At 36.9% G+C, this 27,205-nt stretch overlaps 1 protein-coding gene across 4 annotated transcripts in view; it reads left to right on the forward strand.

Annotated features, from left to right (window-relative positions):
* Nucleotides 1-27,205, forward strand: part of LOC115216354 — a 396,571-nt gene that overhangs the window by 36,051 nt on the left and 333,315 nt on the right. The window lies entirely within an intron of this gene.

Below are 27,205 nucleotides of genomic sequence, written 5' to 3' on the forward strand. Positions count from 1 at the left end.
AACATCAGTTGTCAAGTGATGGTGGAGGGACAAACACATACATATATATATATATATATATATATATATATAATATATATATATATATATATATATTATATATATAATGCCCTCTATATATAAATTAATATGTTCAATAAGAAATAATTATTTTCGAAATTTTTTCTCTTATGAGGTCTTTCACGCTATCTACCTGACAATTTCTTGTTAAGTTTTCCTTATTAAGTAGTTGTCCTTAATTGCTAAATTTTTATATATATATATATATATATATATATATATATATATATATATATATGACAGGCTTCTTTCAGTTTCCATCTGCCAAATCCACTCACAAGGCTTTGGTGGCCCAAGGCCACAGTAGAAGACACTTGCCCAAGGTTCCACAAAGTGGGACTGAACCTGGAACCACGTGGTTGGTAAGCAAGCAGCTTACCACATAACCACACACACACACACACACACACAAGTAATTATTTGGACCTTTTATATATGGTTAGTAGTATGCCGATTAAAGCACTTTCTCCGTTTAGGCTACCTGATGTCATCTAGTTATGATATAAGTGTTACTCCGGATCTATATCAGGAATTCCGCACCATTTTTTGAGTTTATAATGAATGAGGGAAATGGAAAATGGAGTTAGCAAGAATCTTGCTAACTCCATTTTCTATTGCCCTCATTTATTACACACACAAACACACACACACACATTTACACACAGACACACGAACATAGAGATTGTTTAACATCTGACAAGTTAAAAAATTATTGAAAGTGGACTTTTGATGCCATCAAACTCTGCCTCAGTCTTTTACTGTGTATATTTTAAGGCTCTTGTAATTTTAAGAGAATATACAGAGATGGAAAGTGTGATGTTCATGCTTTCCCTGGTGCTTTAGTTGTATAACTGTAGTAAAATGACTCTTATCAGACTTATTTCACTCCAGTTATTATCTGTTGTAAGTCATCTGTTAATGGCTTTGGCGTGACTTGATAAGCTTTCTCCATACTGGTTGGTTTTTTGCTTTAGTTTGCCACTTATTATGATCATTTCCTTTCCACTTCATATTTCTTTTAGCAGGAGGTGCATGTTTTGGGTTCACTCCCACTGCGTGGCACCTTGGGCAAGTGTCTTCTACTATAGCCTCGGCCCGACCAAAGCCTTGTGAGCGGATTTGGTAGATGGAAACTGAAAGAAGCCCATCGTATATATGTATATATATATGCATGTATGTGTTTGTGTGTCTGTGTTTGTCCCCCTAGCATTGCTTTACAACCGATGCTGGTGTGTTTATGTCCCCGTTACTTAGTGGTTCGGCAAAAGAGACCGATAGAATAAGTACTGGGCTTACAAAAGAATAAGTCCTGGGGTCGAGTTGCTCGATTAAAGGCGGTGCTCCAGCATGGCCGCAGTCAAATGACTGAAACAAGTAAGAGAGTAAAGAGAGAGTATCTTTGAACCTCCCTCTAGGTCTTCCACGGTTTCTTTTCCCTTTGCGTAGTTGAGAGTAAATGAGTTGTCTGCGGAACCTGCTGTTGTCTATTCTGTGTAGGTGTCCCAACCAACATAAATTTCTCTCAACAAGGATTTCCATCAAAGGAAGCAGACCAGCATACCAAAGGATCTCTTCATTCCTGATCTTGTCAAACAGAGTAATATTCATAATTTGTTGCAGCTGTCTCATCATATATGCATGTAACTACAGTTATTAGAGATTAAAAACGAGTCTTGGCTTCAAGCTGTCTGGACATGCCAACCTTCTTTACTGTCTATTATGAAAAATTATTTTTACTAACAAATTTTAGTTGATGTTATTTTAATTTTAAGAATGTGGTGGATGACAGAATTGTTAGAGAAGTGGATAACATGCTTTGTTAGATTCATTTATGTTGCTTTACATTCTGAGTTCAAATCCTATGAATACTTTTTTACTTGATTCAGTCATTTGACTGTGGTCATGCTGGAGCACCGCCTTTAGTTGAGCAAATTGTATACTTATTGTATCGGTCTCTTTTGCCGAACCGCTAAGTTACGGGGACGTAAACACACCAGCTTCGGTTGTCAAGTGATGTTGGGGGGACAAACAAAGACACAAACACACACACACACACACACACATATATATATATACATATATATGACAGGCTTCTATCAGTTTCCGTCTACCAAATCCACTCACAAGGCTTTGGTCGGCCCGAGGCTATAGTAAAAGACACTTGCCCAATGTGCCATGCAGTGGGACTGAACATGGAACCATGTGGTTGGTAAGCAAGCTACTTACCACACAGCCACTCCTACGCCTATACTATACATATATTGTTGTTTGTTCCTTCTTGAGCCACGCCTGGCTCAGAGGGCCGGGTTTCCGGTTTCCTTGGTGTATAGGTTCTCCACCTGGACGGGATGCCAGTCCTCGCAGGTGAGCTGCAAGATGCAGGAGGAATGAGTGAGAGAAAGTTGTGGCGAAAGGGTCAGCAGAAGTTCGCCATTACCTTCTGCCGGAGCCACGTAGAGCTTAGGTGTTTCGCTCATAAACACACACATCGCTCGGTCTGAGATTCGAACCTGCGATCCCTCAACCGCGAGTCCACTGCTCTAACCACTAGGCCATGTGCCTCTACTACTATGCATATATAGTAAAGAATAAATCCCTTCTTTTATTTTCTTTCGCTTGTTTCAGTCTTTGGACTGTGGCTATACTGGAGCACCAACTTCAAAGGTTTTGTCGGATAAGTTGCCCTCTGTACTTATTTTTTAAGTCTTGCACTTATTCTATCAGCCTCTTTCCCTAAACTAATGCTGGTTCCCAAGTGGCAGTGGTAGTGGCAAAACAAAGACACATGCACATACACACACACATACACACCAACTCACTCACACATATGATGGGCTTTCACACAGTTTCCCTCACAAGGTATTGGTCAACCCAGTGTTATAGTAGATGATACTTACCCAAGGTGCTCCATAGTGCTCCTAAACTACACCGTTGCAAAGTGAGCTTCTTAGCTACACAGCCATTCCTGATATTCATTCTATTTTCTCTGCAGAGACAAAAAAAAAAAAAAATGGGGCGTGGAAAGCTCAGTCAGCTTCAGTGGAATTTGAACTTGAAATAGTGAAGTACCAAACTGTATCTGTTGCATTTGTCTTAACTCTGAGTATCCTACTTGACGTAATCATCATCACTTTAATGTCCACTTTTATATGGTTGCATGGGTCAAATGGAGTTCCTTGAGGCAGATTTTCTATGGTCTGATACCCTTCTTTTTGTCATCCCTCAATTTTTTTTCAAAGCCAGACATCTAGCAGAATATTGAAAATGAACAACCCTGCTTGTATGACAGTGACAATCGTTTACAGCTATCATTTAAAGTCAAGACAATGTGACACAAACACACATACACACAAACATATGCGACAATCTTCTTTCAGTTTCCATCTACCAAATCCATTCACAAGACTTTGGTTGGCCCAGAGCTATAGTAGAAGACACTTGCCTAAGTTGCCATACAGTGGGACTGAACTTGGAACCATATGGTTGGTAAGCAAGGTTCTTACCTCACATACATACCTGTACTTTGGTATGTTGCATTATAACATTTGATAACATCTTATGAATACCTATGTTTATCTATTTTTCTTTTTAAACATCAAGACAATGTTCTGTGTCAACTATTTAGATGAGATTCTAAATTTGGTCGAGTTTAATCTATCTTATCAATAGAATTAAATGGAGAACTTCTTCTTATCTGTTCAGCTTTTCCCAGCCATAGATTTATAGCAAGAAATGAAAACTACTGGTAATTTTATATATAATATCTTTTGAATCTCTTTTTTACTTGGGTGTTAGGTCACTAGTAACTTCCTGTCATACTTTACAGATTTATCTCCTCATTTCTTCTTTATTGATTAATTTTCACATATATAATAATTATTTTATGTATATTGAAATAGGTATTTTCTTTTCTCCTTCTTTTTTCTAATGAGAATTTGGTTTATTTGTCTTTTTCCTTTTTTTTTTTTTGGTGTTATAAAAAATTTAATTACCAAATAGATCATTAATCTGGAAATGTTTTCTACATTTTGTGAAGAAAGGACTGTGGAGAAATTAACTTAGAGATATTGATTCTAATTATGGATAAAGCAACAGAAGATTATTTTTGGCAAACTCCTGGAACATTTTCTCTTGGTCTTTGCCAAAGATTATCTCATTCTTAAATATAATTCCTTTTGGTAATCGATAATATCAGTTTTAAACCATTATTTACATTTATTTGAGTGGAATATTATGCTTCATTTAAAATGGTAAAAACAATTTATTGAGAAACTAAAATTGTTAATTCGATTTTTAAAAATAAGTTTTTATTCTCTAGAATAGAATAGGTTTTGAATTGAGGTATTTCTTGCATTTTCAGTAGAACTCTTTATTTATTTGTTAAAGCTTACTTTCAATAGATAAAATAATTTTTGTTAAATTAAAATTGGTTCTTACTTATACAGGCATACTTCAATTCACGTCATTACAAGTTATGTCTTTCCCAACTTCATATGGTTTTTTCGGTAATTAATGGAAATAAATAAGCCTCAACTTTAGTCAATTTATCAGTGAATATATTTAAAAGCATCAAAATTAGAAATTAAAAAATGCCTGAAATCCAATATTGAAGTGCAAAATGAAATAAGATGCATGTGAAAATGGTGTACAAATCACTTATTAAAACAAATATGAGCTAATAAATTAAAAGAAATTTTTTTGAGTGTTATATCATTTTTTTGAGATGAGTTCGATGTCTTGGAACCAATTACCGACATAAATTGAGGTATGCATGTACTTGATTAACTAAAATTTTGATTGTCTGACATGAGTTCTTGTTACTAATATTGTAACTTTTCCTATAAGGCGGCAAAATGCTTAACAATATTTCATCTGTCTTCACGTTCTGAGTTCAAATTCCGCCAAGGTTGACTTTGCCTTTCATCCTTTTGGCGGGGCGATAAATTAAGTATCAGTTGTGCACTGGTGTCGGTCTAATTGACTGGCCCCCTCTCCCAAACTTTCGGGCCTTGTTCCTAGAGTAGAAAAGAATATCATAACACTTCCTATAAGGCAGCAAGCTGGCGGAATTGTTAGCATGCTGGGCAAAATTTTTAGCGGTGTTTTGTTCGTCTTTATGTTCTGAGTTCAAATTCTGCTAAGGTTGACTTTGCCTTTCATCCTTTCGAAGTTGATAGAATAAGTACCAGTTACCCACTCCCTTATGCCAAAATTTGAAATCAATATTGAAACTTTTCTTAAGGTGGCAAGTTGGTAGAATCATTATTGCACTGGACACAATGCTTAGCAGCATTTCTTACGAATTTTTGTTCTTGGTTCAAATGCTGTTGGGGATTGATTTTGCCTTTCATCCTTTCAGTGCTGATAAAATAAGCAGCAGGATTGATGTAATCAACTTACCCCTCTCCAAAATTGCTGGCCTTGTGCCTCAATTTGAAATAAATATTATAACTTTTCCTGACTATTAATCTTGTCTGTATTCTTTTATTTGTTTCAGTCATTTGACTGCAGCTATGCTGGAGCACCGCTTTTAGTCAAACAAATCAACCCCAGGACTTATTCTTTGTAAGCCTAGTACTTATCCTATCGGTCTCTTTTGTCAGACTGCTAAGTTATGGGGACGTAGACACACCAACATCAGTTGGGGGAACAAACACAGATACCCAAACACATATGACGGGCTTCTTTCAGTTTCTGTCAACCAAATCCACTCACAAGGCTTTGGTTGACCCGAGGCTATAGTAGAAGACACCTACCCAAGTTGCCATGCAATGGGACTGAACCCGGAAACGTGGTTGGTAAGCAAGCTACTTACCACATGGACACTTCTGCGCCTATAGCTACTCACCACACAGCCACCGTCTTTTTTAACATGACATTTTGATCATTTTCGTCTCCAAATAACACACCTGATGTTAAATGAAGGTTGTTGAAGAATTATTTGGCTAAAATTGCTCCATTTGTGTAGTATAAGATTCTTATAGAATTAATGCTTACCAGTGGTTTCTGCAGAATTAAATGAGTGAAGGGCAATGACTACCTTATATCGAAAGTTCAAAAGTCTAAGTAGTCGCCATACATTCTTTGTGAAAAAAGAGAAAATGGTATTTCCGTCATTCTCTGATGAAGGGTGCAACCCCAAACTTTAACTAAAACTTTTCCTCTTTCTCTTTACCATGTATCTTTAACTTGTTTCAGTCACTGGACTGTGGCCATGCTGGGGCACACCTTGAAGGGTTTTAATCAAGGAAATTGACTCCAGTACTTATTTTTGTTGGTGTCTTCTGCTGAACTGCTAGATTATAGGGATGTAAACAAACTAACATCAGATGTCAAGTGGTGAGCTGTCAGGCAGCGAGCTGGCAGAAACGTTAGCACACCGGGCGAAATGCGTAGCAGTATTTCGTCTGCTGTTACATTCTGAGTTCAAATTCCGCTAAGGTCGACTTTGCCTTTCATCCTTTCGGGGTCGATAAATTAAGTACCAGTTACGCACAGGGGTTGATGTAATTGACTTAATCTGTTTGTCCTTGTTTGTCCTCTCTGTGTTTAGCCCCTTGTGGGTAGTAAAGAAATAGGTATTTCGTCTGCCTTTACATTCTGAGTTCAAATTCCGCCGAGGTCGACTTTGTCTTTCATCCTTTTGGGGTCAATAAATTAAGTACCAGTTACGCACTAGGGTCGATGTAATTGACTTAATCCCTTTGTCTGTCTTTGTTTGTCCCCTCCATGTTTAGCCCCTTGTGGGCAATAAAAAAATAAGATGTCAAGTGGTGGTAGTGGTGGGGGACAAACAGAAAGACACACGCACACACACACACATGCACACAAACACAAACACATGCATATACATACACACGCAAACACATACATACATTACAAGCTTCTTTCAGTCTCCATCTAAAAAATCCACTCACAAATTTTTGATCAGCCTGAGGCTATAATAGAAAGCATTTACCCAGGTGCCACACAGTGGGACTGAACCCAAGACCACACGGTTGGGAAGCAAGCTTTGTAGCCACACAATTACGGCTGCACCTGCATATTATAGCAGTCTCTAAGTCCTGTCGTTGTACGCATAGAAATGAACTGAAGCTGTATTAGCGCTTTCCAATTAACATGTCTTGGTTACAGTATTTTGTTTGTTTCTTCAGCATTGATCCTAATCTCCTTGGCAACAGAACTTACCTACTGCGTATAGTGTTCTGCTATTGCAGGCTATGGTCTTTGAACACAGACTGGAAGCATCATGTTTTGAGCCATTTAAAGAGCTGCTGTGCAACAAGTCTATTAGTAATGCCACTGCATTTTTTATGAACTCACTGCTTGTATTATTCACCAAAGTATTGAGTTGCTACTAACTTCCTTTTTATACATACATAAGTAAATCCATCTTCCTGACATTGTGGCTATGTGGAAATTATTGTCAATAACTAACATCTTGATTTTCCGTTTTTTTTTTTTTTTAGAAACCATATTCATCCTTTATTTTATTTTATAGTTTTTTTCCTGCCTCTCTTAAATTCTACATCTGCTTTCCAAATCTCAAATGTTACAACTGTTTCATTGTCATAGCAACAACATTTAGATTATTAATGGCCTAGGTTTCTCAATTGGATTTGATCTTGGACACTGAGTTGGAAAACTGGGAAAGAGCTCAGTTTGCTATTTTATTATCAACCTACCTGATTGATTGACTAAACAATTAATCAAACAATTGATTAGTTAATTGGTTAAATGGTTAAATAATGGATTTATAATGATAAACAAAGGTGTAGGAGTGACTGTGCGGTAAGTAGCTTGTTTACCAACCACATGGTTCTGGGTTCAGTTTCAGTGCGTGGTACCTTAGGCAAGTGTCTTCTACTATAGCCTTGGGTCGACCAAAGCCTTGTGAGTGGATTTGGTAGACGGAAACTGAAAGAAGCCCATCGTATATATGTGTGTATATGTTTGTGTGTCTGTGTTTGTCCCCCCAACATCGCTTGACAACCGATGCTGGTGTGTTTACGTCTCTGTAACTTAGCGGTTCGGCAAAAAAGACCGATAGAATAAGTACTAGGCTTACAAAGAATAAGTCCTGAGGTCGATTTGCTCGACTAAAGGTGGTGCTCCGGCATGGCCACAGTCAAATGACTGAAACAAGTAAAAGAGTGGAAGAGTAAAGTGAAATAGAACTAGTGTGTGTGTGTGTGTGTGTGTGTGTGTGTGTGTGTGTGTTTAGTAACAGTATTATGACTCTCCTGTGAGGGCATGTGACCGGGTGGTTAGGGTGTTGCTCTCATGATTGCAAGATCATGAGTTTAGTTCCTGGTGTATTGTGTTCTAGAGCAAAACACTCATCTCATGTTGCCCTGTGATCACTTTGGCATCTGACATGTGGCACAACATGCAACTGTACAAGTAATGGCAATTTCATGGAGGGAATGAGATACAGTACAGCAGAAACATTTGATCACTGTAAACACAAATCATGTGTGCTGGTTGTTCAGCAAGAAATTTCATACCTTTCTTTTTCAGACTCAAGAGACTACCTATCGTTAAAATGATCCTCCCAACAATATCAATTTAATGGTTTAGTTTGACGGGAATGTAGTCATGGCTTTCACAGGCCCTCCGAGACAGACGAGATCAATGCAGTTAATGTCTCTCTTTAACAGCTGCAAGAAAAACATGGGTGGAGAGAGAGAAAGAATTCTAGCAGAATGATGTGCTGGGAGAAAGGGCTTCAGAGAGTGTTCAGGGTTGTGGACACAATAAGTAGAGGTTGGATAAGACCAGTCAGTAGTAGTAGAATGAAGAAACATAACGTGTGTTGCAAGCCGGAAGTTGGAGTTTGTTGGTAAGCAATTTAATGACAGTTAGTTGGTTAGATTTCTTTTTATTTTATTTGATGCAATCTAGGATCTCTCTGTAGTGCAACACCATTTTAATTACACAGTATTTCTTATTCTTATCATATAATGCCCCACTTTCCTATGCATACATGGGCCAGACAGAAATTTGTTGCAGCAGATTTTCCATAGCTGGTCGACCCTTCATGTTCCCAACTCTCAGCTGTTTTCAAGTTTGGTAGTATTTTTCCATGGTTAGGCATGTTTTTTATCTTTTTTTTTTCCTTGTTTGAATGACAGCGATTCTCATTTATAATTGCCATGTGATTTCTAGACATGGCTGCACATAAACACATGTGCGCGCACACACACACACCACACACACACACACACACACACACACATACACACACCCACACAAGGCACACCCACACACACACACAAGGCACCCCCCACACATACACACAAGGCACACCCATATACAAGGTACACCCACACACGAGGCACACCCAAACACAAGGCACACCCACACACAAAGCACACCCACACACAAGGCACACCCACAGACAAGGCACACCCACACACAAGGCACACACACACCGGGAACTCCCACACAAGGCACACCCACATACAAGGCACACACACACACACACACAATCACATAAACACATACATACAATGCATGCACATACACACACAAGGCAAACCCACACCCACACTGATATACTTTAATTTATTTTTACTTGTTTCAGTCATTTGATTGTGACCATGCTGAAGCACTGCCTTCACTCACAAGGTTTTGGTCAGTCTGGGGCCGTAGTTGAAGATACTTGCCCAAGGTGTCATGCAGTTTGACTGAACTGAGAACCATATAAATGAAAGGCAAGCTTGGACTTTGATAGAATTTGAACATAGAACATCAAAGAATGTAATTGCTGTCCACTCTTCTATGGATTTTGTTGTCATACACTGCAACAGTAGCAATACTGGAAATAGAAAGACAAACATTAATCGTAAAGCCACATTAATAATTAAGGAATAATAACCAAAACTAACAGTATAGAGCAAAATGACAACAAAATCTAATTACAGTTTCTAATTTAGAGACAAGGCCAGTAATTCTGAGGAGCAGAGTTTAGTCATTACCTTGACTGGTACTTCATTTTAATGGTTTACTCTTTTACTTTTTTTAGTCGGTGCCAGCGCAGGTGTATTTTATGTGATGTTGCGCAGGTGCTTTTTACATGATTGCTAATAATAATACTTAATGCACAGCCATTTTATATGTAATTCTGTCTAGAGATATACCATGGTTGATAAAAATAAAATTGACTCAGCTCTGATGCAAGAAAAATAATTATGTGGTAACATGGTTCTCTTTATATGCTACGGGATTTGCAGAGTTGAAGAAAATATTACCTGTATTTTATGGTATAATAACTTGGAATCTTTAAGAGAAACCAAAAGATCCTGCAAACAAAAGGCAGATTATAGTATATATCTGTATGATATACAGAGCCTATTGTTTTATGACAAGGAAATTTGCATAAACAAAGTGAATGTTGATGATTCACTTTGTTAGCGTCTAAGAGACTTGCAAACTAATCAAGAATTAAGATCTACCAATCAAGAGTATTGTTAAAGAATATAAGAAACTAACTTGAAGGAAGCTGGAGTTAATATTTAACCCTTTAACATTCAAATTATTCTGTCTAATGCAGTGGTTCCCAAACTTTTTCAGGCTGCTGCCCCGTTGACACTCAGACCAAATTCCTAGAAACCCCACCCTAACTAACCATCACAAACATAGACCTCTTTCTGAAGCAGATTCAAAGCAACTGTATTTCACAAATAAAACTTAACCAAATGAACCCTTTATTTTGTTGTTTTTACATGAATCGCTATCCCATTATCGCCCCAATTTTTTACATGAATCACTACCCTATTATTGCACCATCCGAACATGGCCAATGCCAGTGCCACCTTGACTGGTGTCCGTGTTGATGGCACGTAAAAAGCACCAACCGATTGTGGCTGTTTCCATCTTCCTCTGGCCCCTGTATTGGTGGCACGTAAAAAGCACCCACTACACTCACAGAGTGGTTGGCATTAGGAAGGGCATCCAGCTGTAGAAACAATGCCAGATCAGACTGGAGTCTGGATGCCAACAACAACAACATTTTAATAAACTCATCATTATTCTCAAAATTTATTGAAGCAAAGGAATTACGTTTTTGCATAATCATGAGAGTAAAAGGGTTAACCTAAAATATCCCAAACCATACAAATGCTCCAAGTTCAATAATTACATTACAAAAACCATATCTCGTCTTTTTTACAATGTCTGAAAATGCCTCTGCTCCACTCTTTAGCATTTAAACCAGTTATATCTGGCCCTTATATTCTACCTGTTTTGTGCTCAAACTATCTAGATCCTGCCTCTTGAACGTACCCTTGAATATATGTCATTCCAAAAATAAACAAAGCCTTGAAGCTACAAGATAATGTCTGATTAATTCAAAACAGTTTGAATAAATAAGCAATACATTTGACAGAGTAATCTGAATGCTAAAGGGTTTAATAGCTTTTGAATATTTTACAATAACACAATTACACCCTATATCTCTTCCCTTCAGCTCTTAATTACTGTTTTTCCAAACCATCACCATCATCATCAGTGATACAGCATCGTTGAAAATTGGGTATTTGGATTTGCTTATGTCATGTTCCTGGTAAAGTCTTATTTACTTGTAGAATAAACAAAGATTTTTTTTTGTTTTCTGATAATATGAGAAAAGACTTAAGAAAGTGAGAGGTATCAACCATTATTGAATTTACATAATGTTAACGATATGATGATAATCTGCCATGATGTTTTTTAATTAAATCAGCTATCTTTAGTGTATGAAGTTAAAATTACTAAAACAATACATGAATATAACATTGTCTTTGTTAATTAGTTATACAAAAAAAAAATGAATTCTATTAAACTTTATACATATATATATTATATATATATATTTTATAGTATATGATATATTTATATAGTTTAGGAAAGAGAAAGATTTCTAAAACTCATATTGAATGCTGGGAATTCTGAATATACACAACCATCCTCACCACAATCATCGTCACCATCCCCACAATATCTACTTTTCCCACACTTGCGTGGGTTAATTGAGACTTCTTGTGGCAGAGTTCTATAACCAGAGATGCCCTTCCTGGTACCAGCCCTTAATGTGAATTCAAGTATTCAAGTAAAGGGCTTTATTCCATTGGTCTTCATTTATTGAACTGCTGAGCTGTGGAACATAAGAGAATGAGATGATTGGGTGAGGCTGTTTGGAAACTGGTGATTTGGCACATTGAAACCATTTTGGCAATAGTACTTTTTAGCACTGGAGGCAAACACACTCACCCAAACGCACACACATACGTGTGCACAGAAATATACACTTGCGGCAAGCTGGCAGAAACGTTTGCATGCTGGGCGAAATGCTTAGCGGTATTTCATCTGCCATTATGTTCTGAGTTCAAATTCCGCCGAGGTCAACTTTGCCAGTTACTCACTGGGGTTGATGTAATAGACTTAATCCCTTTGTCTGTCCTTGTTTGTCCCCTCTATGTTTAGCCCCTTGGGGGCAATAAAGAAATAAGAAATATACACTTGCAGATAGATAGATAGATAGATAGAGAGAGTTGATGCCAAATTAGTGTAAAATCAGTGATGCGAAATAGGTGGTGCCAAAACATCTCATACCCAGAACAGAAACATCCCTGCTGCCCAAGTCATATCAATGCAAAGATGTGGAGACAATCATACACATACATGCAAACACACACAAGCATACATCATCATCATCACCACCAAGTTTCCTCACTTGGTGCAACCAGTTGTTGGGATACCAATCTCGACACTTTTGCAATCAGCCATTGCCACTGGTCTCTGTTCTCTGTCATGCATAGCAGGATCCCTGTCCCAGTATTGTGACCTTTCCAGTCTTTCCTTATTGTGAGATCAGGGTGTTCAGGGAGAGACAATACTTTGGTTTCTATCAACAGTGGTACCTTTAGAGATGGATAGGTACACTAGTTTTCAATCAGCTCTCACTTCTGGCTCTGAGACCATTTTTTCAGTCACACCCTGTTAACTGTTTTCACTGGCCTGCTGAACTTAAAGGGCTAAATGCTTGGGCAAGGAGACTCACACATGCGTACGCATTCATACAAATTTCACTTACAAGGCTATAGTATTTTGGTTCATAGAGTGGGATTGAACCTAAAATCATGTGATTGCAAAGCAAACTTCTTAAACACACATCCATTCCTGCACCTACATATTTTAAAGATTTTTAGGAATTATGATTTATATTTTTAGGTGCTGGCCTAAGTTATCTCAACGGATTTTCTATTGTGTATCTTTGTGTTTATGCTTGTCCCTCATTGCTGCTTAACAAATAATGTTGGTTTGTTCACATTTTTGTAACTTAGCAGTTCAGCAAAAGAGACTAATAGAAAAAATATCAGACTTCTTCAAAATATAATTATTGGGGTTCATGTGTTTGACTAAACTCTTCAAGGTAGTGCCAAAATATGGCTGCAGTCCAATGATTGAAACAAGTAAAAGATGATTATATATATATATATATATATATACACACACACACACACACACACATATATATATATACACTCTTACTCTTTACTCTCTTTTACTTGTTTCAGTCATTTGACTGCAGCCATGTGGGAGCACCACCTTTAGTTGAGCAAATCGACCCCAGGACTTATTCTTTGTAAGCCTAGTACTTATTCTATCGTTCTCTTTTGCCGAACCGCTAAGTTACAGGGACGTAAACACACCGATGTTGGGGAGGACAAACACAGACACACAAACACATACACACATATATATACGACGGGTTTCTTTCAGTTTCCGTCTACCAAATCCACTCACAAGGCTTTGGTCGGCCCAAGGCTATAATAGAAGACACTTGCCCAAGGTGCCACACAGTGGGAATGAACCCGGAACCATGTGGTTCGTAAGCAAGCTACTTACCACACAGCCACTCCTGCGCCTATATATATATATATATATATATATACACACACGTGCACACACAAGGTGGTCCAAAAGTAGGTTTACAGTTATCACGTAGGCGCTTTAAATTTCTTTTAAAACATTTTATTACATTTAAATTTCTATCTTACAATTAACTAAATTAACATAGAATAATGGGTTCATATTTTTTTTGTATAATTAAGATCTAAACTCTTAATATATGAATGCAAAAGAGTTGAATAACTGCAAACCTACTTTTGGGTCACCCTCTATAAATAAGGGAGGGAGTTAATAGAATCACTAATGTATCAGACAAAATACCTCGCCGTACTTAGCTGGAGTAGTTGAGTTCTCGGAGATCAATTCCTAGCCAGGTCAACTTCAATTTTTATCCTTCTGACATTGATAAAATAAGTACCAGATATGTATTGGGGTTGATATATTTAAGTATAGGTCGTACCCAGCTTGGCTCCAGCTCAGTGACTGAAACCATAAAAGTGTGTGTGCTTGTGTGTGTGTATTTACTCTTTTACTTGTCTCAGTCATTTGACTGTGGCCATGCTGGAACACCGCATTTAGTCGAGCAAATCGACCCCAGAACTTATTCTTTGTAAGCCTAGTACTTATTCTATCGGTCTCTTTTGCCGAACCGCTAAGTTAACGGGATGCAAACACACCAGCATCGGTTGTCAAGCGATGTTGGGGGGAGACAAACACACACACACATATATATTTATACATATACATATATACGACAGGTTTCTTTCAGTTTCCGTCTACCAAATCCACTCACAAAGATTTGGTTGGCCTGAGGCTATAGTAGAAGACACTTGCCTAAGGTGCCACGCAGTGGGACTGAACCTGGATCTATGTGGTTGGTAAGCAAGCTACTTACCACACAGCTACTCCTGCGCCTATATATATGTATATTTATAATATCTTTTATCTCTTTCTTGTTTCATTCTTTGAATTTTGGCCATACTGGGGCATAGCCTTGAAGAATTTAGTCAAGTATGGTATTTATTCAATGATTCTCTTTTGCTAAACAACTAAGTTATGGGGACCTAGACAAACCAACACTGGTAGTCAAGCAGAGTTGTGTGTGCATGTGTGTGTGTGTGTGAGAGAGAGAGAAAAGCACACACAATAAGTATTCACACAGTTTCCATCTACCTAATTCATTCACAAGATATTGGTTCACCTGAAGATATAGTATAAAAGACACTTGGCTCAGGTACCACACGGCAGGACTGAACCTAAAACCACTTGGTTGCAAAGCAAGCTTCGCAATCACACGGCCATGCCTGCGGCCTATACATTTATATAGATAGAAATATTACGTCATTTTATAATGTAGCATATTTACTATGCTCTGGTAAAAATCCAATATTAAATCAACTCTAACAGAAGCCTCTCTTTGCTTTAATCTCCACACCTAAAAATAAGTAGTAAAGTCGTTTGTTAAAAAAAATATAATAAAAAGCAGAAAAACAACTCAAAACAAAACAAAAAAGGTTAGGCATAACCTAAGAATAAAAGAGAAATAGATGGAATTTCTGGTTGAATATATTACCATTGGGTCAGTGGACATGTGTGAGTGCTAATATGTTCAGGTGTGGTGTGGTGCATATATATATATATATATATATACACACACACATACACATACACACCTTGTTGGCTATTGGCACTCTGTAATACTAGTTGCTGTGTATAGAAAATGCTGAAGGAAACAAGTAGAAAAAAAAATTGAATATTTCATTATTTCTTTATTTATTTCTGATATGAATATCTAGTCATATATTTAATTTTTTCTTGTTTTTTTTTTATTTTGCTATACTGTTTTTTTTTAAATAATTTGTCATGTGTATGTGTGTGTGTGTGTGTGTGTGAAGTTCTTAAGAAGAATTATTGTTCAACATAATGTGTAGCTGCTGTAACTGACATAATTTTAAAACTTCCTTTCTTTGTCAAACTTTGTCAGACACTTATTCTTGTGAGATATTTGTTCTTTTGGGACACTTTAGGTCTTTAGTCTTGCATTTCTTTCTATGGTTCCAGAAAGGTCAGTGGGAATACAACTGTGATTAAATTTTGCATGAAAATGGTCTGCATTTTTGTCTAGTGCTGCCTTCTCATATTATTTGCTTTTCAATCTGCTTATCTGGGTCAGACCTCGTCTCTCTCTCATGAGACCATGTGCTACATTTTACTCTGTAGTAGTTTTTTTTATGGTGTCTTTTCATATGAAAAGCTTTTCAAATATATTTTATGTATTTTGATAATCTTTTTGGTTGGAATAAAGCTAAGAGAGCAAAACATATACCTTTTTATATAAAACTTTATTTTTATACTTATTTTTGTTTATGAAATGTTTTGAGTGTTTTTAGAAGTCATCAACCTGCTCCCAACCTAGAGATTTCTTACACATAATAAATAAAATATCTTACCCTCTCCCCTTATGTTTAGACTTTGATACTTTCATTCCTCTGATACTGAATTAATGAAAACTAATAATTAAAAGTTTAACCAAAATAATTCAGGCTATCAGTGGTATCTGATAAGAAAGAGGTTATTTCCCTTTGAATAGCTTTTGCTTTTTTTTTATACTTTTATTTGTTTGTATCTTGCTTCTATTACTGTCCTTAACAAACTGGTTCTCTTTCATGCTTGAATGCTTTATTAACTCAACAAACCTTAATATTTTACACAGACATACCAATCAATATATCCTGTTGTATTTATGTAGAATCTAACATGGTGTTGCTACATCTTTTGTTTTTTTTTTTCCTATTTGAAGAACTTACATCTAAATTGACTTAACATTTGGAATTGCAACTATTAATACATAATTTATTTGATTATTTAAGAATTCTCTCAAATAATTTTATTTTTCAACATCGGAAAAAGAATGGTTAAATTAACAAAGTGGTCGATATAGAATGAAAATAGATTCAATATCTTATAGCGTATTGTTATAGTATATGTATAAAGCTAGAAGCGTGTGTCTATTTAGATTGTAATATCTTTACCAACTAGGTTGCTAAGTTTTGAGTTTTTGCCTTGTTTGTTGATAGATCAGTTAGCTCTTCATATGGCGCTAGTGAAGTTGAACCAGTTTGAATTGACAGCCACTGACTTTAATATCTAAAGTAGGGCATCTTCTTGTGTTTGGTTAGGTATACAGCTGAGACGGAAGTAAGAAGGATTTAATCTCGATTTTTAATTCACTTGAAAGTTTCCATTCTCAAAACATGTCTAAGATGTTACCACCAAATGGTTTAGTACCATATCATTCAGTATATATATATATATATATATATATATATATATATATATACCATTTCTTCTTCTCTGAATCTGCAAGTTGTGTAAATATTAAAAAGAGTGTTTTTTGTAGCCTATACACAGGGATGCAAGCCTATAAATGTGTCTGTGTGTGTACATTATATGTAGAAATGTGTGTGTGTGTGTGGTGTGTGTGCGCGTACGTGTACACACTGACAGGTATTTGCTTATTTAAAGCTGAAGCTTTCATCCTTTGCAACTTCACTATTTCTATAATGTTCCTCAAGGCAACATTATATATATATATATTTGTATGTGTAATATAACAATTTTAGAGAAATACCATATATATATTCTTTTACTTGTTTCAGTCATTTGACTGCAGCCATACTGAAGCACCACCTACAAGGGTTTTTTTTAGTTGAAGAAATCAACCTCCGGACTTATTCTTTGTAAGCCTAGTACTTATTCTATTGGTCTCTTTTGCTGAACTGATAAGTTATGGAGGTGTAAACATCGGTTGTCAAGTGATGGTGGGTGTGTGTGTGGGGGGGAACAAAGACACACACATAAATATATACATATACATACATATTATAAATCATGGCACTCCGTCGGTTACAACAACAAGGGTTCCAGTTGATCCGATCAGCGGAACAGCCTGCCTGTGAAATTAACATGCAAGTGACTGAGCACTCCACAGACACGTGTAGTTCTCGGGGAGATTCAGTGTGACAGAAAGTGTGACAAGTGTGACAATACAGGTACAACAGAAACAGGGAAAAAGAGTGAGAGAAAGTTGTGGCGAAAGAGTACAGCAGCCCTGTCTAGGATTCAAACTCACAACCTTACGATCTGGGCAAGGTTGTTTATGGAAGACTGCTGGTCTTCCATAAACAACTTTGCCCAGACTTGTGCCTGGGAGGGTAACTTTCTAGGTGCAATCCCACGGTTAGTCATTACCAAAGGGGGTCTCAATATACAAAGTATGAGGGGAGGTAGTTTACAAGTGATCTAAAGGATTAGGTATGCTAGGTAAGTGCTGTAACAGATTACTAGGGGTCCAAAGTTATGGCCAAGATGGTAGTTATGGAGCTGTTGCAGATTTCTGATATAGCAGATATATAATTGCTTAACAGGGTGTCAAACATTAAGGCAAGGCAAACATCTCAAGTGGTATGCAATATTATTATTAGAAAAAAAATTTTGAAGTCTTACAGCTGTTTCTGGGATATTCCGTCATCAGAGAAAAATAGGGAAAGATAGGGAAAATGGAAATGGTATATATTGATGATATAATAGAGGAAGGGAGTAAAAGTATAAGGAGATGGAAAGAAAGAATAAAATAGAATCATAAAAGTTCATAGTTCAACTTTCCAAAACAAAAGCACAAGTCCTTAGGTGCAATCCTGTTTAGATCCATGTGGGTTAAAATCCTGATATAGTGGATGTATAAAAATTTTATATATATATATTTAAAATGAGGGTGAAAAATTAAATATTAATTAAATTAATATCAATTTAAAACCAGTGGTCTAGCATATTAAAATCTGAAGGTTTAGAAAATTATATAACATACATAGAAGAGAGATGACCACAACGTAGACAATCCTTATGCTAGAAGTAGATCCTCTATGGTATTAGTGGTAAGGCCATAGCGGATCTACTTCTAGCATAGGGGTTGTCCATGTTGTGGTCATTCCTCTTATATGTATGTTGTATATATATAAATATACACACGCATATATGTGTGTGTGTGCCTATATACATATATATATATATATATATATATATATATATATATACGCATATGTGTGTGTGTGTGTCTATATACATATATATATATATGTATATGTATATAGACACACACACACACAATTTATTTACTTCTTTCAAAAGAATGAATTAGAATGAACAAGTCAGTGACTTTATATATTTTTTTATTTTAATATATTCATATTGGCATTTAATCTAAATCAGTTTATTTATAATGCAATACTTCGTCTTGGTTTATGAAAATTTACTATTAAATTATTTGTTTTTTAACCCAGTGTTAATTATATATTTATTTCGCATTCGTTTGTCTTTGCATATACAATATTTATTATAACTTTAAAAATAAGAAAAAAAAAAAAGTTACCACCCTATTTTCGGAAGCGCTCTGCAAGAAGTCTGATTTGTGCTGCAACATAGATTTTTAAATTTTGCTCTGTAAATAGAATTCTCGTTGTTGTTCTTGGCATTTAGTAACTTTTTTTTTTTCCCATAATGTTCGAAACAATTTAAAAAAGAGAAGCAAACTTGTTTATGAATATATGTTGTTTATTTTCATCATATATCTTCTCTATCAACGAGCCAAAGACATGTTCTATAATTCTAATAAAATTAAAGAATAACCAATGAGAAGAGGGGTGGGATAATAAAATCAATTAATTGAATCGAATTCAGCTTTTGTCTCTTACCACTCTGAAAATAGCTCTTGAAGGAAATCTTTTTCATTAGATGCCAAAAATAATATCTACATCCCAATTTACATTTTCAGTATTCATGGAGTGAGCTGTTTGACGACTTGACTCATTTTCTTTTTAGATTCCCCTAATTCTGTGCTCTTCTCTCATACCATAAGTGAATTTCTTACTAACTTATGTTATTTAGGTGATTTTTGTTTTTTCCCCTTTTACTTCAGTTTGAAACTTTGGAAATTGGTTTCCAGTTCTCCATGGCACCTTGGGCAAGTGTCTTCTACTATAGCCCAAGGCTGGCCAAAGCCTTGTGAGTAAATTTGATTGATGGAAGCCTTACTGTGCGAGTGTGTGTGTGTTATTGTCTCTGACCTTGTCTGGTGGTTGTGACATGTTTGGTCATGCGGAACATCATCTTGTTTGGAAACAGGTGTGAGTTGGTGACAGGAAGGGCATTCAGCTGTAAAAAAGCTGCTTCAACAATTTCTGTCTGACCCATGCAAGCATGGGAAATTGGATGTTAAGTGATGATGATGATTGGTGATTTATGGATTTGAACAAATGTTTAGAACTCAGGATCAATTCAACAATTATTAAATTCTTTATGCCATCAGCAAATAGAAATCTAGATATTTTGGATATTAATTTGAAGAGTTTACACATAAAAGTAATAAAATCTATTTCATAAATGGAATAAAATAAATTCTGGTTAGTTGTCATCTTTTATCTTTTACTAATTTCAGCCATTGAACTGTGGCCATACTGGGGCATCTCTTTGAAGGGTTTTTAGTCAAACAAACTGATCCCAGTAGTTATGTTGTTTTTAACTTTGCTACTTACTCCATCAATTTCTTTTGCTGAACAGCTGATATGTAGGAACATAAACAAACCAATACAGGTTGTCAAGCAGTGGTTGGGGTGGGGTGGGTCTGATATACAGAGATACAAAAGCACACACATCAACCAGATTCACTCACATGGCATTGGTTTACAAGGGGCTATAGTAGAAGACACTTGCCCTAGGACTGAACCACAAACCCTTTGATTGCAAAGCAAGCTTCTTAACCATATAGCCATGCTTATGTCATGGAAATAACTCTTTACTCTCTTTTACTTGTTTCAGCCATTTGACTATGGCCATGCTGGAGCACTGCCTTTAGACTTATTCTTAGTAAGCCTAGTACTTATTCTATCGGTCTGTTTTGCCGAACTGCTAAGTTACAGGGACATAAACACACCAGCATCGGTTGTCAAGCAATGTTGGGGAGACAAACACAGACACATACACACATATATACATATATACGATGGGCTTCTTTTAGCTTCTGTCTACCAAATCCACTCACAAGGCTTTGGTTGGCCCGAGGCTATAGTAGAAGACACCTACTCAAGATGCCACACAGTGGGACTGAACCCAGAACTATGTGGTTTGTAAGCAAGCTACTTACCACACTGCCGCTCGTACACCTATAAAAATGTTACACACCCGCAGATTTTTTTTATTATATGTCCATTCTAGGTTATTATTTAAAATATAAAATGTCTCACTTTGAGACAAGATTGCCCATTCTTTTAGAGGAGATAGGAAGAATAAAGTTGGAATGATTCAATTGATTCCTGCTATATTACTGGTATCTATTTTATCAACTCCTGCAAGGATGCCAGGCAAAATTAGCCATACTAGAATTTTAACACACCAAACACACAGAGATATTAATTAAATAGTGCAAAGCATTTTATTTCATCTTATATTCCACTGACTCCTTTATTTATCATTCTTTAGTGAAGGTGCATGGCTCAGTAGTTAGAGCGTTGAGCTTACGATCGTGAGGTTGTGAGCTCGAATCCCGGACTGGGCTGTGTGTTGTGTTCTTGAGCAAGTCACTTTATTTCACATTGCTCCAGTTCACCCAGCTGTAGAAATGAGTTGCGACGTCACAGGTGCCAAGCTGTATCGGCCTTTGCCTTTCCTTTGGATAACACTGGTGGCGTTAAGAGGGGAGGCTGGTATGCATGAGCGACTGCTGGTCTTCCATAAACAACCTTGCCCGGACTTGTGCCTGGGAGGGTAACTTTCTAGGTGCAAGCCCAGTGTCGTGACTGAAGGGGGTCTCAGACTCAGGATGACATGAAAATTTGTGAAGCATTCCATAATTTATTCTCACGTCAGTGCCATGTAAAAAGCATGCAATACACTCTGTAAAGAGGCTGGTATTAGGATGGGTATCCAGCTGTAGAAACCATACCAAAACAGATGATTGGAGCCTGGTGCAGCTCTCCAGCTTCCCAGCACCTGTCAAACTGTCCAACCCAGGACAGGACTGAAAATGGAGGTTAAATGATGACGATTATGATGATCATCATGAGTTTTTAAAAAATATTTAATTCTTTTTTAAGCATGAAGTTAATTATTTTGTGATAGTTGGGGGCTGGTTGTTCTGGCCAGTCTAATTGATTTGATGTATTATTTAGTATTTTAGCAATAAAGTGTGTGTGTGTGTGGGAAGATTCATAGATCAGTGGTTAGAGTGTCAGGCTTACAATCACCAGACTGTGAGTTTGATTCCTGGACCGGGCTATGTGTTGTGTTCTTGAGCAAGACACTTTATTTCACGTTGCTCCAGTTCACTCAGCTGTAGAAACGAGTTGCAATGTTACTGGTGCCAAGCTGTATTGGCCATTGCCTTTCCCTTGGACAACATTGGTGGTGTGGAGAAGGAAGGTTGGTATGCATGGGCGACTGCTGGTCTTCGAGAAACAATCATGCCTGGACTTGTACCTTGGAGGGAAACTTTCTAGGTGCAATTTCATAGTCATTCATGACCGAAGGGAGTCTTTACCCTTAACCCCCCTCCCCACATGCATGCATGCGCGCGTACACACAGACACAAAAAATGACAAATGATAACGATCCAAGAGAACTAACTCTGAGTGACCAGTGGTATGTATTTGAACGGGATAGACAGATACAGGTATGTCAAATGCCATACAGCATAAATTCACAATTTATTAAAATCATCTCTTCCTATAAAGCATGTGACATAATTATTAAATGGTAATTAAGACCAGCTCCACAAGAAGAATCATGAATTGTTTAAAGTTGACATGGCATTAAAGAAAACACAGACTTATTGTCTAGAGACAAGAAGACAGTGATGGACACATGTTTCTTATTTCTTTACTGCCAATGAGGGGCTACACACAGAGGAGACAAACAAGGGCAGACAAACAGATTAAGTCAATTATATTGACCCCAGTGTGTAACTGGTACTTAATTTATCGACTCCGAAAGGATGAAAGGCAAAGTTGACCTCGGTGGAATTTGAACTCAGAATGTAGTGGCAGACAAAATACCACTAAGCATTTCACCTGGCGTGCTAACGTTTCTGCCAGCTCACCACCTTATGGACACATGTTTCTGCCTCAATTAGCTATCATCAGCAGAATAATTCTCAAACTTTATCACCAGTAGCCAAGAGACTTAAGCTTTATTCAAAAAGAGTAGAACACATTTATTTATGGCCTAGGTAATCTGCATGATTTCACAACCAGTGTTAGTTAGATTATGTTACCCTAACTTAGAAGTTTGGCAAAAGTTACTCATAAAATAAGTACCTGATTTAAAAAAAAGTAAGTACCAGGTGCAATTCGTCTCACTAAACCCTTGAAGGCAGTACCCAAGCATGGCAGCAGGGCAGAAACTGAAACAAGTAAAATGTGTGTGTGTGTGTGGGGGGGGGTCAGAACTGAACCTTTGAGTAGACAAAAGTTGATAGGGTGTTGGTGTCAGAGAGAGAGAAAGAGAGGGAGAGAGAGAGAGAGAAAGAGAGCTTCGTTGCTGCAAACTGTGATGGTGTGATCCAACAGGAAGTTTCCAATTCAAGAAACATGAGTTAGATCGATTCCATAAGTGGTTTAGCTAAGTTAGGAGATTCTCATGCCAGACATGGTTGAATGTTTTTGTGATGCCAAGTGAAACAACCTTGTTTTTGCCAAATTTCTCAAGTACTTGAGATCAAGTCTCCATTAGGCCTTAGTTTTATAGAAGCTGCACATGTGGTTAGTGACAAGGGAGAGGGGACTCGTGGTGTTGGAGAATAGATTTAAGCGACTGAGCAAGGCTGTTAGGATGTTGATGGTTTGGTAAGACAGGCTGGACATTCAACCTGTTTTTGCTACAGCACAGTTTGGCACTTGAGGCATACACACACACCATGCACACACATGCATGTGCATGTCGATCAGTGGTTCTCAACTGGGGTCTATATGGGCCCTGATAGTTCATATAAGGTTTTTTGGGGTTCACTCAACAAAATTTTCATCCATCTTTATGTTATGAGTTCAAATTCCACATAGGCGTAGGAGTAGCTGTGTGGTAAGTAGCTTGCTTGCCAACCACCTGGTTCCGGGTTCAATCCCACTGCATGGCACCTTGGGCAAGTGTCTTCTACTATAGCCTCGGGCCTTGTGAGTGGATTTGGTAGATGGAAACTGAAAGAAGCCCATCGTATATATGTATATATATGTGTATGTATGTGTGTGTGTATATGTTTGTGTGTATATGTTTGTGTATCTGTGTTTGTCCCCCCAACATTGCTTGACAACCGATGGTGGTGTGTTTACATCCCTGTAACTTAGCAGTTCGGCAAAAGAGACCGATAGAATAAGTCCTGGGGTCAATTTGCTTGACTAAAGGTGGTGCTCCAGCATGGCCACAGTCACATGACTGAAACAAGTAAAAGAGTAAAAGAATTATTCTATATGTGTGTGTGTGTGATGGGATTCCACATAGTTTCCATCTACTCATTTCACTCCCAAGGCATTAGTTGGTTTAGGACTACAATCGCTCAAGGTGCTGCACAGTGAAACTGAATCTAAAACCATGCAGTTGCAAAACGAGTGCTTCTTCACAACACAGCCATGCCTGCACCTCTGAAGAATATGTAAACATCAATATAAGAATGTAACAGAATTAAAATATGTAGCTATAAACATCATCGTGCTTATCTTTTTTGGCAAGTTTTATATGTTGGGTTTATTGGTCGTACTTGCTCACTTTTTGTAATAGATGTATCTATATGCAACTTGTGTATTTGTTTGTGTGTGTATACGATTGTATGTGTGTATAGGTTTCATCAGTTGATAATTAATACATACATACATATATATATATATTTGACACATTATGTTGAAATTGTTTTCTGTCAGTCTTCAGTTGAAAGTGTCAGTGAGAAAAAAACTTCAATTATTCAAAATATTGGAATATATATTTGGCATCTTCAAAGAATTTTTCTTTCTCCTTAATGTTTATTTTCTGATATTGTTTAGATATGAAAATTTTATTTCGGGAAATTTACAGCTAACTTAAAAATAAAAATACTTTCTTAAACAATTTTTTTTTTGCATATTTTCATGACATTGAAATTCTGTACAAGTATGTATGTGTGTGTGAGGGAGAGAGAGAGAGAGACTGAATGAGAGAGACTGAGTGAGAGAGAGAGAGAGAGTGTGTGTGTGTGTGTGTGTGTGTTTGAATCTGAGAGTGCCAACATCCAATTGAAAATAGTTCTTAGATGTTACAAACTTTGGTTTGCTCTATGTTATTGTTAAAATGGCTGACAGTTCTGTAAATATTCCCACACGTGTGGGTTGATAGTATAAAAATTTAATGTCACTATACTCTTAACTATGCTACTTTGAAGTTTGTGATTCTATAGGATTAAATAACTATCTATTAATATTTCTCTTATTATTCTTGTAACTTACTATACACCTTTTTTTTCCACCCCTCTCCCCATCCTCTCAGCTTTTTTTTTTTTTTTTTCAATGAGGCCAATTCTGCTAATACATTGAATTCAGCTGATAATGATTAGCATGAGAACAGTCCTGAACTGGTGCCAACTCTTAGGTACTCTCAGTAAGTGAAATATTCTTAGTTGTATTGTGACCTGAATTGGTGTTGATATAAGAAAATTTCCTATACTGGTGGCTAAATAAAGGAATATTGACCAAAAACAGATCAAAATATTGTCTTGCCAAAGTGTAAATATATTTGACTTATTTAAGTAATGCACTGACAGGCTGTTTTACTGCAGATCACTTTTGTTCATGTGTCTTTCAGTTATTCAAGCCAGCAGCAAATAGTGTGTATGTGTATTGATGTGGGTGTATGTGTGTTTTGGTGGAGGTGGTATGTGAGGGAAGGTGATTTTTACTTTCATCTTCATGATTTTCAACTTCTTAGCATCTGTTGTTTTGCAAGTGTGAACTGAAAACTACAGTTTGTTGTAAGCCTTATCTGATGAAAGAAAGAATATTCCTTGAAGTGCTAAAAATTTAAGGCTTACATTATTATTTTGTGTAACGATTAATTAAAGGACTGTGTTAACAAAATTCAAAATATTTCTTTAACTCGTTAGTGTCCATAAATTAATGGTAGCAATGTCTTTTACTACAGCTCCAGGTTGATCAAAGCCTTGTGAGTGGAATCGGTAGACAGAAAGTGAAAGAAGCCAATTGTGTATACAGTAATACCTCTCACTTTACTAAGGGCCTGCTTTATGAGACCCCGGGTTTACGAGTTTTTACAAGTTTTTGCTTTATGAGTGTTCGCCAAGAGCAAATTAACTCATATACCGAGGCATTAGTGCTATATATCACCATTCATCATCATCATCATCTAACGTTCGCTTTCCATGCTGGCATGGTTGGGATTGAACCCAAAATCACATAGTTGGGAAGCAAGCTTCTTAAACCACACAGCACCTATCATCATAATGATTTCAAATTTTTGCCACAAGGGCAGCTTGTGGGAGGGGGATTAAGTCGATTACATCGACCCCAGTGTGTAACTGGTACTTATTTAATCGACCCCGAATTCCTTGGTGGAATTTGAACTCAGAACGTAGTGGCAGATGAAATACTGCTAAGCATTTCACCTGGCATGCTAACAATTCATAATGAAAGATGCAATGGGCAAATTTATCCAAGACAACAAGTTTGATCCGGGAATGCTTTTGATCCTTAAATGCCTTTGATCTTGGAATACATTTGATCCTGGAATGCCTTTGATCTTCAATCTGTACAATAAGGAGTGGCCTAGGGACTAACCAACTACAACTACCTGTATTCTCTTCTTAAAGGATAAATAAATGTAGTTAACTGTAAGAATTTAGTGTCTTGGTTGCAGACTCTATGCAATGGCATACACAAGATATCTCCCGTTTACTTCTTGGCTGATGCATTGGTATCCATTGTCTATTCCAACTGCATTCTTATGTATAATGTTGATGGCGTTAGTGAAGACGAAACTGACCATAGTAGAAAATTTGAACTTGCAATATTGAGTCCCTCAGTTTGGCAGTCTACCATTTCTGTCAACTCCAGGCAGTTATGGCTATCTCTTCAGCTGTCTTAAATCCTTAAAACAATTCTGCTGTTGATAAACTCCTTGGAGCCAGTCTTTAGTCTAAAACATATTTGTTGTTATTTTTAATTAATAA

This window comes from Octopus sinensis, linkage group LG10 (genome assembly GCF_006345805.1).
Source record: "Octopus sinensis linkage group LG10, ASM634580v1, whole genome shotgun sequence".
NCBI lineage: Eukaryota > Metazoa > Mollusca > Cephalopoda > Octopoda > Octopodidae > Octopus > Octopus sinensis.